This window comes from Pseudonaja textilis, chromosome 2 (genome assembly GCF_049901715.1).
Source record: "Pseudonaja textilis isolate UNSWEBS1 chromosome 2, rPseTex1.2, whole genome shotgun sequence".
NCBI classification, from domain to species: domain Eukaryota; kingdom Metazoa; phylum Chordata; class Lepidosauria; order Squamata; family Elapidae; genus Pseudonaja; species Pseudonaja textilis.
Window position 1 is genome coordinate 49,801,589 of NC_141991.1, and position 12,124 is coordinate 49,813,712.

General features: G+C 35.4%; 1 protein-coding gene across 2 annotated transcripts in view; it reads left to right on the forward strand.

The window, feature by feature from the left end:
- Positions 1–12,124, forward strand: part of ARHGEF3 (Rho guanine nucleotide exchange factor 3) — a 139,188-nt gene that overhangs the window by 83,457 nt on the left and 43,607 nt on the right. The gene's annotated exons all lie outside the window — the stretch shown is intronic.

Below are 12,124 nucleotides of genomic sequence, written 5' to 3' on the forward strand. Positions count from 1 at the left end.
GGGGGGAGACTAGTATAGATGAGACATTATAAAGGTACAACATAGCTTTAACAAGTTAGGTTATCAATAACCATTTCCACCCACACATGGAAATCCTATTATAGTTTATTAGCCGTCAGAATTGTTTGATTAAGATGGGTGGCCACACTAATTTGCATAAACAAATGTCATAAAATGACTAGTCTATCATAATTATTAAAATGAATTCATAAAGATCTCCAGGTCATCGGTCAAGGTAAAGCTAGATATAAATGGATCAGCTTGGGTGGTGTCTGAATTCAAACATGCTCAGACATACCTGACATATATTCATCATTAAGTGCTTTATTTATGGACTATATCCTGGTTTTATCAGACCTACTGTAAGTGAACAGGTGCTACAGATTTTCTTAAGTTTTAGAAATAAATAAGAAAAGTTTTGTGTTATTTAATATGTAGAAAGGGGAGTGAATATAACTTTTAACAAATTAATATAGGTCCTGGATTCTAGGAGATTTTTCTGACTTGTTACTGAAAAGGCAAAAAAGAAAAGCCAAGGTAAAAAAGAAAACAAGTGCCTTCAGGAGTTAAAAAGAGATAAAGTTTTTTCCTCTTCGTTTTCAATGAGCTATATTTTTATTACCTCTCTTTTATTTATATAATAGGGATATTGTGAGTGGTGCAGTAAAGGGATATGAATCTTCCTTTTTTTTAGAAGAATATTTTGAACTAAGGAAACATGCTTTCAAAAAATTTTCTGCTTCTTTGATCTTGCCTTCTCTTGCATTTTCTTTGTAAAAGGGGCTTTCCCTTTCATGACATAGACTGGACTTGATCTGGCCTCAGGCAATACTTTTGAAAGAGGCCACTTCATCTGCTATTAGAATAATTAAAAAGGCTTCCATTCCTTTTAGTTAAAAGATGGATTAGATGTGACAGATGAGTTTTTGTTCTAACTTTGTTGCCCTGTTTCATTTGATCGTAGAATATTCAGGATATACTTTTTAAAAAGCTGAAATGTTTTGGGAACCTAACCAAAAATGAATAGTTCATTTTGTAAGTCTAGATTTAAAAGCATATAAGAATAAATATGTAATAGCTAGTTAATAGTTAAAAGATGGATTAGATGTTAAGACCCATTTTTCAGAGCATGGATAAAAATATCAGCTTATTAAACATCATTAAATGTAGAGACTTTATAAATGTAAATGTGATCAGAGATTAATTTCATGTTCTTGTTGCAGTAACAATACAAAAACAGATTTATATTTTCCACAGTTAGATTGATATCATGCTATCCAAAGCACCTGAACAATTAAAAGCTAGCATATTTCCATAATACATTCAAGAAGGCTTTTTAAAAACCATTTCTGAGAAAATAAGCACTGTGTTAAAGTCTGATGCAATTATAGTTCATTATGGCATTTTAATCATAAAACTTTTTAAGTTAAAATAGCAATGTCATAGGTTCTTCTCCTGCCGCAGAAGACTAACATAGATCAGATCTGAATAACTTTTGCAGAAGAAAAAGGGCCACACTGGTAAATTAAAAATAATTGCAGGCTGCAAAGTAATAGCCAGCAGACTGATCAGCAATTGGGTGGCTAGTGGATGGCAGCAGCACTGTAGGTGTTAATATCTGGGAGACCTAGAGATGCTTGGCAGTGTGCCTTTTTGGGTAATGACAGATCCTTCCTGGTGGCAGCAATAAAGTTTCTTGTGGCATGCATGTTGTTTAGAACTGTTCTTATTTCTTACACCAATCATGCTGCATTGGAGTCATCAGCCAATTATTTCATTGCAGTGTTACTTCACTAATCTCTCAGTGGTCTTTAAGAGCACAATCCTTGAGACTAGACTACCAGTTCAAGACATCACCACAAGGTGTTTTTTTTGTTGGCTACTTTGACTTTCCCTTCTAAGAAATGAGAAACTTCTGGTTGTGTCAATTGTGAAAAGAACAAACATTGGAGATGTATTTATTGTGACCAAGTTTCTTGTTATCTGAATCTATCTTCTTATGGTGCTATTTTTGGGGGGGTCAATAGCAGCCAAGACCCATCTATATTGGAAAATTTCATTTTATCTTTAATATTAAAAAAAATCCAGAAACCAACAGTATTTTGAAATAGTAGTTATAGGATCCATGGGTTCTAAGGGTAGGCACTTTACATTGTCTTCTACACATTATACAGAAAGTCTGTTTTTGCTATTAAAAGCACTGATATTACAAATATCCATTACGTTCCAAATAATTAATGGACAGTGACTTGTTTGGTGAGATTTTTGACATTGGAATGAAGCCACTGAGAGAAAAGAAATATGACAGATGACAAAAATAGGACACTTGGTTGTTTGGGGAACCTTTCCCCCTCTCTACCCTCTGGCTTTAGTTAAATATAAGGAAAAATTGTGAAATCCAGACACAGAATTGACTTCAAGATTCTCTTGTTAGTCAAATAAGTAAAAATCATAATATATTCATTAATTGTTTTGATCTCATCTCAGGATTTGGAAGAAAACATAATAAACTGGAGTTTGTTGGGCTATTTTCCAGACAATAATTTTAATGAATATTTTTTTTACAAGAAATAGTGCTTTTGAAGTTACAATTCCATGCCCTTGCCAATTCTCTAGAGAAGGACCAATAATGGTTAGTAGCTTGTACTGATGCTGTGTAAAGTGGGAGGGGAACCATGAAGTTGTCAGTAATTTTTCCAATGGAGTGTGCACTATGGCATTGAAATGTAGTAATCTAATCCTGAAATACCTGTAGTCATGTATTGTGAGTGTATTGCTATGCTTTCAGGTCTTTTTTCAATCTCTATGGCTTTAAAGACCTGGAAGCATGAAAAGAAGAGATGATTCCACCAGACTGTCAATTATTTGGAAGCCTGCACTCACAAACACTCCACACCACAAGCCAGGCAAACACCTGGGCACAAACAGATCCCCCCTGATACCTCCAGCTCAAACACACCCCAACCAGGCACCCAGATGAAACAAACCTAGCTTCCTAATAAATGATAGCCATCCGTTTACTCGGAGCCAAGCCGCACTAAAAGCCTCTAATACAGGAAACACAATGTTGCCAGCCAATCAAGACAAAAAGCCACAAACAGACAGAAGATATTAGAAACACCAATCAAGCAGAACATAGCAAACTCCAAGACCAATAAACACAGACCAAGACTCCCAACCAATCAGGATGAAGAAAAAACCATTCTGGCACAGCAGTAGGCTAGCCCCAAATTTAAAACAGAAACAGCTGTGAAAGTCTGACTCACAGACGAACACAATACAGAAGCCTGATGATTTTATATTTTTTTAAAAGATGCTCAAAATTGTTACAATAAAATTGCTTGGACATCTGTGTAGTTTTTTATACTATAGAGGTAAATGGTCTTAGATGGAGGTATTGATCTTCTGGGTGGAAGTGTGCATCTTCTGCAGATTTATATGCTTGGAGGCAATACAACATTCTCTCTTCTGGATCATTTAGAAAAAGAAAAGCTAGAAAACAGCCAGGGGAAACTTTTGCCTGTTCTGGCAAGTATCTTAGAGATGTCTGTCCTATGTTGTATACTTTGTGCGAGATACAAAATTTAAACATTTCAGGTTTAGAAAAGATAAGTAACTAGGAAATGTGATAGGCTTCCATGACTGAAGAAACAATAAAAAAGCTCCTAGGTGAATAATAAATTCCATCCCCACCTACATACTTGATCTAATATCTAGCGTAAATGTAAGAATTTTTCTGCTTACTTTATAGTTCACTTTTTGATAATCATACATAATTGGCCAAATGCGTAATCGATTTATAGTAACAATTCTCAAATAAGTCTTCAAATGTAGGATTGGTTTGAAATAACGAACAGTACACATTTTATATTATCACTATTTTAATAAGTACTTGGTAATTGGACACCTTGTTAAGTATGTACTAAAATGCATGTGCTGGTTTTATATAATCTTTTCTCCCACCGTCAGTTTTGTGACTTTTATTCTTGAAAATAGTTGTGACTCAGATAATTTTTAGTCTTCTAATGACCTTCACTATTGTTAGTGTTCTTACCCTTCTCAATAACAAGCTAAGTAAATATGGTTGGTGGCTCTAACATTGTAATCAGAGACAGTCCTCATCAAATTGGAGGGAAATATCAAATGGGATGCCACATGGGATGCCAATGGGATGCCAAATGGGATGCCACAGTGCTCAGTTCTGGGTCTCCACTCTTCAGAGTTTTTATTAATATTTTATTACCTGGAGAAAGAACAGAAGAAAATGCTCACCCAATTTGGAAATAATGCTTTGGACAAAATAACTAATAATCTAGAAGACACAAAATTAAAATTTGTTCTATCCTTATAAACAAAATTAATATTGACTTGTACAGGCTGCGGGATAACTGGTTTGGCATTTCATATGTGATTAAAAAGTGAATATGAATTAACTGTGTAATGTTATCTGCAAAAAGAATTTGATTGCATCTGTACATATGTATCATTTTCAAATTATGGGAAGTAATTGTGTTATTGATTGATCTGGTACCACTTGAAGTGTATACCTAGTTTTTCTACCATTCTTCAAGAAGGTTTTAGGCTTCATTCAGGAACGAGTTCAGAAAAGGGCAATGAGGAGGATCTGAACCTAAGTCTTCAGAGTAAGAAGGAAAATGTTAACATTTTTGAAGTACCTAAGTGGTAAAAATAAAAAAGGTGCTTCACACAAAAAAGTTAAGGAACATCTATTCTCCCAGATTGTTAGATGCAGAATAATGGGTTTGTTTCAGAAAGGCAAATTATTAAATATTAGCAAAAAAAAAAAAATCAGACTGGTAAGAGCCTTTAACATCAGAATCAATTATTTGCAAAGGTGTCCCCCTTAACTGGAGGCCTTATAGACAGCTGATAAGACACCTATCAGAGAGGTTTTGATTTGGATCCCTGAACTGATGGGTGTGGACAATCCTAAACCTAAACTTACTTTTTCTCCCTGATTTTGTGGATGTTCTGAGATTGCTGGGGCCATGGAGGAAAGGTTATAAGAGTATGTTTTACTCTTCTTGAGGATGTACCTAAACACTTGAAAACATGGCAATGTTTGTTGTAAAGAGCAAGATTCAATATTAACTTCTAGAGTCAAAAGGTTTTGCTTTTATATTTGGCAGTAAAAAGGATGAAAGCTGAGGAAACTTTCAATAGTCAAAAGTTGAGTCCCCCCCCATATAAATTCTTCATTCTTTTCCTTATAATTATTTTTCCCCTGTTCCTGCAACTTATCTTCAACTTGTAGAAATTTATAATCTTCCAAGCATGTTTATAACTTCTTCAGTTTGGCTTTGGGAATATGAATGAACTGACCTATCTATGAACTTTATATTAATTTCTGGAATGGGCAAGAATCTGATTTGCCAACTGAAGGTATCCTACTAATAGCAATATTAGAAGAATATCAAAGACAGACTAAGGGCCAGTTTGTGTAGGAATTTCTCTGCAGTGATATTATCCAGAGTTAAAGACAAATTGCTTCTTACCCTGCCTTGTTCTTACTTGAGGCAACTGCATTAATCTCCTATGCTGTAGAACAAGATCCCTAGAAAGCAGCCATGCACAGATAGAGACACTTGGTTCCAGGTATAATAAGAACTGGGTGGAGCATGACTATAATTAAAAATCAGAGAAAAATGGAAAACACTTATCTGGGTAATTGTAAGCAATGCTGCATTATTTCCGGGAACCAAGAGGGTCCACTCCTTTGTTTTGCCGGCAGGAAGAACATTTGACTCTGATTTACTGTTATTTCTGCAGCTATGTTAGTATTACAAGAGAAATCACAATTTGGATTCCTAAACTACTATATTGGAAAGGTAAAAGAAGAGAATGATAACAGAAAATGAGAAGGGGGAAACAGAGACATGTGCCCTAGACTAGATAGAGAAGAAATAAAATTTTGATTCCAAATAGGGAAACCCAGATGAGAGCAGTGGTGTTTGGAAAAGATTGAATTTTAGAAATGAATAGAAAAAACATGAAACACAGAAGGGCTGTCTGTACCTGAAAGTGATTCAGAAGATATGCGTTTATTAGAAAAGGCACTGCTACTTTAAGAAATCCAATCATTAAAACTAAGACACTTAAAGGAATGGAATCCTTTTCTGAAGCTCACACAAAAACTTGAAGAAAGTAGGATATTGAATAGCAGAGAGGTGAATTTGTATGAAGCTGAACATTTCTGACTCATTTTTGAAGCATGCATCACCATATGGCTGTGTCTAGTCTGAAGGAAAAAGATTAGAAAGGGAGATGGCTGGGTTTTTTTAAACAAAGAAATCTGAAGGAAAAGATAAAATCATTTCTGTTCCATGAAGAGTATTAGTATCAATGTTTTAGTTTGATTTGATAATATTTTAGACTTGATCTTCTGTTTAAAAAAACTTCAGCAATCTGCTACCCTAGTAAGTACAGACTTGTGTTCCATATAGATGTATAAAAATGGAGAGGGAAGCACACACACACACACACACAAACACAAACAGAAACACACACACACGTTTGTTTGGCTAGCAACTACTGTAGAATGTCATCTACATGTCTTTGAAAACTGGTGATTCAAGTCAAATAGCAGTTTGATATCCAAATCAATAGGAACAATTTAACTAATTAATTATCAGTCTATAAAAGTTGTTCCTGTGAGGTAGTAATCATTTTTCTAAACTGAATTCATGTGGAACATGGATTTGGATTAAAGGTCCTTGTTCTGTTGTGACAGAAGCATGACCCTTTGCTTGTAGTTTAATAGGATGTAGCTGTCCTACCAGAGCTTAAACAAGTGTCAGCTTGCAAAGAGAAAAAGGGCAGGTTCGTTAGGTCAGCCTTGAGCGATCCACTGCAGGCATGAAGATATACATGTGGCTCAAACTCGATCCTGTTACTTGCACTTTACAATTATTTCTATAACTACTTTGCAAGAGTTTGTGTAGCATTGTCAGGGAAGATGAGTGCATTTGTTGGATTGTTTGTCTGACTGCCAGATTCACTTTGATTTTCAGTAGCAACAGGGCTAATTTGTTTCCCTTTGATAGGGGGACAGAAAGAAGTTGAATCTCATGAAAAACTCAACTTCCTAGGAGGACTGTTTTAGAAAAAGGAAACATTCATTTATTATATATTAAAGCAATCTTCCTTATGTACATAGTTGCAGCAGAACTTGGAATTACATCAGGATGGTTGAAGTTAGCATTCATTGTGTCATAGGCAGAGACGGAATATCAAGCATAAGTTTGGGCCTTTTGGTAGCTTCCGATGAGAGAAGAAATATTAAGATGGTATAGGTCAGCACCAATATTGCAAATTAAGTCCAGAAATACTTTTTTTCAAACCTTTTCTGTTGAATGTTTCTCAAGGCCTTGTTTTATTTTAGTACATTAGTGTAGTGGCTGCATTCTGAATCAGCTTCAGCTTCTTCACAGACTTTTAAAATGGCCTGTTTTGAGTGTGCTGTGTTATAATATTTCATTCTTTGCAGGGACATCAGCATTTTTTTAATGCTGGATGCTCATGTATGCATATATTTAAAATAACACAAATGAATGCATGCATGTGTGATTACTATAACTCTTTTAAAGTTTCATTTAAATTGGAATACTTAAATTAGATATAAGGCAGTATGGAAGCTTGACATTGTTTCCTGGCCATTTCAATCATTTTGACATTTTGGTTGTCTTTAAAAATTACCATAAATGATTAATAAAATAATGCTTATAAATATGTAAACTTTTGTCTTGCATAAAATTGGTTCTTTTATTTTGAGCTCCTCAGAGTCAGTCTGGAGTCTGCTGGCACTTAAATAATTACCAAACAAAAAAGCTTGAAAATCCCTCTTCTGATCTTCAGAACCTAATTTAGCCCAATTTTTTTTCATGTGTTTCAACATTCTGTGGTTATGATGTCATTTGTGTATATGACTTATACATGATAACCTTGAACAAAGTATCATTTAAATAAAACTTAATTATTAATCAGTTGTGACCTACATTTACACTTATTGTACAGGTAGTTCTCGCTTACCAATCACTTGTTCAGCAATTGTTGAAGTTGCAATGGCGCCGACCAAGTAGTATTTATGACCAGTTCTCAAAGATCTGGCTGTCACAGTACTCCAACGGTCATGTGATTGTGATTCAGGCATTTGCTAACAGCTCACACTTAAGTTGCAGCATTTTGTGGTCATGTGATCACCATTTGAAACCTTCTCTGAGAGTTTCCCAAAAGCAAAGTCAATGGGGAAGCCAGTACAGAAGATTGCAAATCACTCTGGTATGTACTTCCCTGACCTTCCTGTGCACCATGCAGTGCTCTCCTTCCCTCAGCTTCTGGGCACTAGCACTGACCCCACTTTTCTTTGCTCAGCTGCCTTGTACTTGTGCCAGCCTGTGCTCTTCTTCCCTTGGTCTCCTTGCACTTGCACCAATTTGCATCTGCCTTCTCTGTGCCTCCCTGTGTTCCTACTGCACCAAAGCACCCTTTCTTCTAACTTGCATGTGGTTTTCACTGGACCTCCAAGAGCCTCCCACAACCCCTGTCACACTTCCCTCCCTTGCTCCTTACCTGGGATTCCTGCCAGTTCCCATTTATCAACCCACAAGCCTTAGGCTTATGATGCTGGCAACTGCATGGATTGCTAAGACATTGATAAGAATTATCTAAGCCTAAGGTCATATGATATTGTGCTTTATGATTGCATCACTTAGTGCCAGCTCCATTTGCTGTCATAACCGAAAAATTACCTATAATATAAACTAGGATTTGCATGTAACAGTGTCAGATGATAACAGTGAATTCATATAAATGATTGAGATGGGAATTAAAAATCCAAGATTGAGTAGATAAATTATACATAGAAAAATCATATTAATTTTGCATCAATGCATCACCCTCTTCTTCTTTAACAATCGTATTGACTTTCTGACCTGGTTTGTATTTAATGTCAGTTGTTTTGTGGTGAATGTATCTATGTATGATATCTGAGATGGACAGGACACACCTAAATAGACACACCAGAATCAGGGAATAAACAGATTCCTTGAGTAATGGGAAGGAGCATTCCCAGGAAAAGACCTCAATGAACAGAGAAATAAGTGGAAGAAATTGAAAAGGGACATGGGACAACCATGGGAAGAGTCAAGGGCCTTCCCTTAAAACAGAGGGGAGGAGGATGACTTAGAAATCTGTAGAAAGCAAATGTCAGGCTCCACTCAAATTGTAAGAATAAAGGAAGTTTAATTTTTCTGAAAAAACCGTTCCAAAAATGAGGATGGGAAACAGTGATGGAAAGCAGAAAAGTACCTCTGGTTTACTGAATGCTGTTTTGTAAAAGACTAATTAGTGAGATGGGTGGTGTATAAGTTTGATTAATATATTAAAAATCAATCTGTGCTTATTTGTCATGTAAATTCAGTTAAATCTTGCTATGCTGTTCAGATTAAAAGGAAGGTTAAAAGGAAGATAGGATCTGATACAGCACAAAAGGATATTACAGTTCCTTGTTTCTACTTTCTACCCTGCCAGTGTCCTATTCTTGCTTGCCCCTTAGAGCTATTGATGAGATAGATCCATGATCCAGCCTATGAGATGTAATGGTGCCTGGATTTCTTCTCCAGAGACAGTTCTTCCTCTTCTAAGCTGGTTTCCATTTTTCCCCCACAAAAACTCTCCCTCCTTACTTTTTATAATTTGTTTTAGAACTTTACTTCTCTCTCCCTTCCATTCTCTCTGAAAGCAATTTCTTAGCATTTGCTCCTGAGACCGCCTCCCTTTAAAAGTTTATTTTCATGGGCCAGTATTAACTAGCATTACGTTTTATCCACTCCCTTATTAATTTGAGTTATCTAATGGTCACCCGTCTCACATCAGTTGCTCTGGGCAGTATACAAAGGATTAAAACCAAAAGCAGTAAAAATAAAAACAACTTGAATAATCAACATAGCTTATCTCTGAGATCTAAAAATAATTCTAGTTTACAAGCAGTAAAACAACAGCCAACCAGATCAACCAGCAGAGCCTGCTTAATTTTCCAGCCCAAATGCCTGTGGGAACAGCGAAGTCTGTAATGCCTTGCAAAAGGCCAACAAGGTCAAGGCCATTCAAATCTGGTGGGATGCAGTTCCGTAGAGCAGATGATGCAACAGATAGATTATGGCTTTGGGGTCTAGTAAGATGACACTTGGTGATAGAAGAGCCATGCAGGATGTCCTTCTGTTAGTTGCAGCCTCTGAATTCTCTTCGGGGGAAAGCTCCATGTAATATGCATTACACTAATCCAAATGGGAGATTATGTAAGTTATCATGAGTTAAGTTTCGTTAATCCCAACTGAAAGAGATACAGATAATCTGCTTCCTCCAAGGCCTTCTGCAGCTGTAAACCAAACTACCTTCCTTCAAATGGATGAAAATTATGCAGTTCTGTTGGTCTTGAGGAGAAAGTATCAAAGAGGACAACCTCCTCTTTCTAGATGAGGAAATAACATTTCTCTCAAATAAGCATTCTCTACCTCTTGAGAGTCCTTAACTCTTAGCTCTTAAAAGGAGTGAACCTTAATCTGAAAAACAGAGAGATGAACTCATAATTCCAAAGATCCTAATCTGCTTCATCTGAATCATCAAATTATTTGGTGAGACCATACCTGATGCAAGTCCAAAGGATCTATATATTCAGATTCCAACTCCAACTGAATCTGAGTAACTTTAATTAATAGAAGTGTAGAACAGTCCTCCCAGCCATCCTGTAAGTGTTTTCCTGAACCCTAGATGATCAGGGCTACCTGCCATCTTTCTGAAGATATAATAATTTTACTGGCCTTATTGCTAATAGGTAATCTTTAAGAAAAGCTCTTTCCTATATTTAGATGAGGTTCTGTTTTCTTCCAGGACTGCTCCGGGTGTCTCTTACGTTTCCTAATTTGGAGTTTCTCCAAGACCCGCATTCAAATTCTGAAATAAATATTGTATAATTCTCAAATTCTCATAAATGACCTTGTATCAGCTTTATTTTGCACTGTAGTAAGAAGGCATTGTATTGAATTTGCAGAGAAAAAGTGTTTAGCATCCAGATCCCAGGATGAGAAAAAAAAAATACTCAGTGCTGAATGATTTAAGACTTTGGAAAAGATAGATTGTTATAACAATATGTAGTCTTGTCTGACAATAGAATGGGAATATTTACATTTTTTCTCAATTTTCTTGGGAATTCTAGATTTATTAATAACAAGTTAAAACATATTCCCCAAAAATTGATTCTACACTTTTAAAACAAGCTACCTCTAAGAAAAATGTGTTGGCCAAATCACTAGATAAAAAGACAGAACATATCCAATGGAAAAATATCTGAAAATGCAAAGTTTAATTTAGGTTTAAAGCCTCCTTAAAATATTTGTTTACAAAACTTATAAGAATTAAGTGCTGTAATTTGGTTACACTTTTAAAAAAAATACATAACAGTCCATATCTTTAGTAAATCATACACTATTCTTGATAACTTTTGCAACTTTTGCAATTTCCTCTGTAATGTTTTTAAAAAGTTATTTTTCCTTTTCTGATAGCTTAAATCACAATTATTTTTCTTGCACCCTGAATATGATGTTTTGCAATTGCACTTTAAACAGCTAATGGGAAAAGTTTAATACAAATAATTTTTTATATATATAAATGAGAAAAGGCAACAATGGTAGATAAACAAGTGTTTGAGTTGTTTCCCCCCCAGTAAATCACTACTTCAATAAGTACAGTTCAGAAAGTAATATTGAAGTGGCGTATCTATAAAGACATTTAATTTTTTAAGTGCATATACATAATTAACACTACTCACATAAATGTAGTTTGTGCCTATGTATGTTTGAATGAGTGCGTGCATGTGTGTATATGTAAATATTTGATATGCCATCTTCAAAATCTGTTTTCATAAGATAACTTATGATTGAGGAGAGTGTACCATTTTAGTGGGGAGGGATGGAGGAGGAATTGTATATGTCAACGATCTTTATAAAAATGTAGAACTAAGGATACAGAATTCTAACTTTCTTTTTGTGTGTACATATATGCTAATACTCTTGGATGTTACACTTTAGATGTAAACGTTCATTATTCA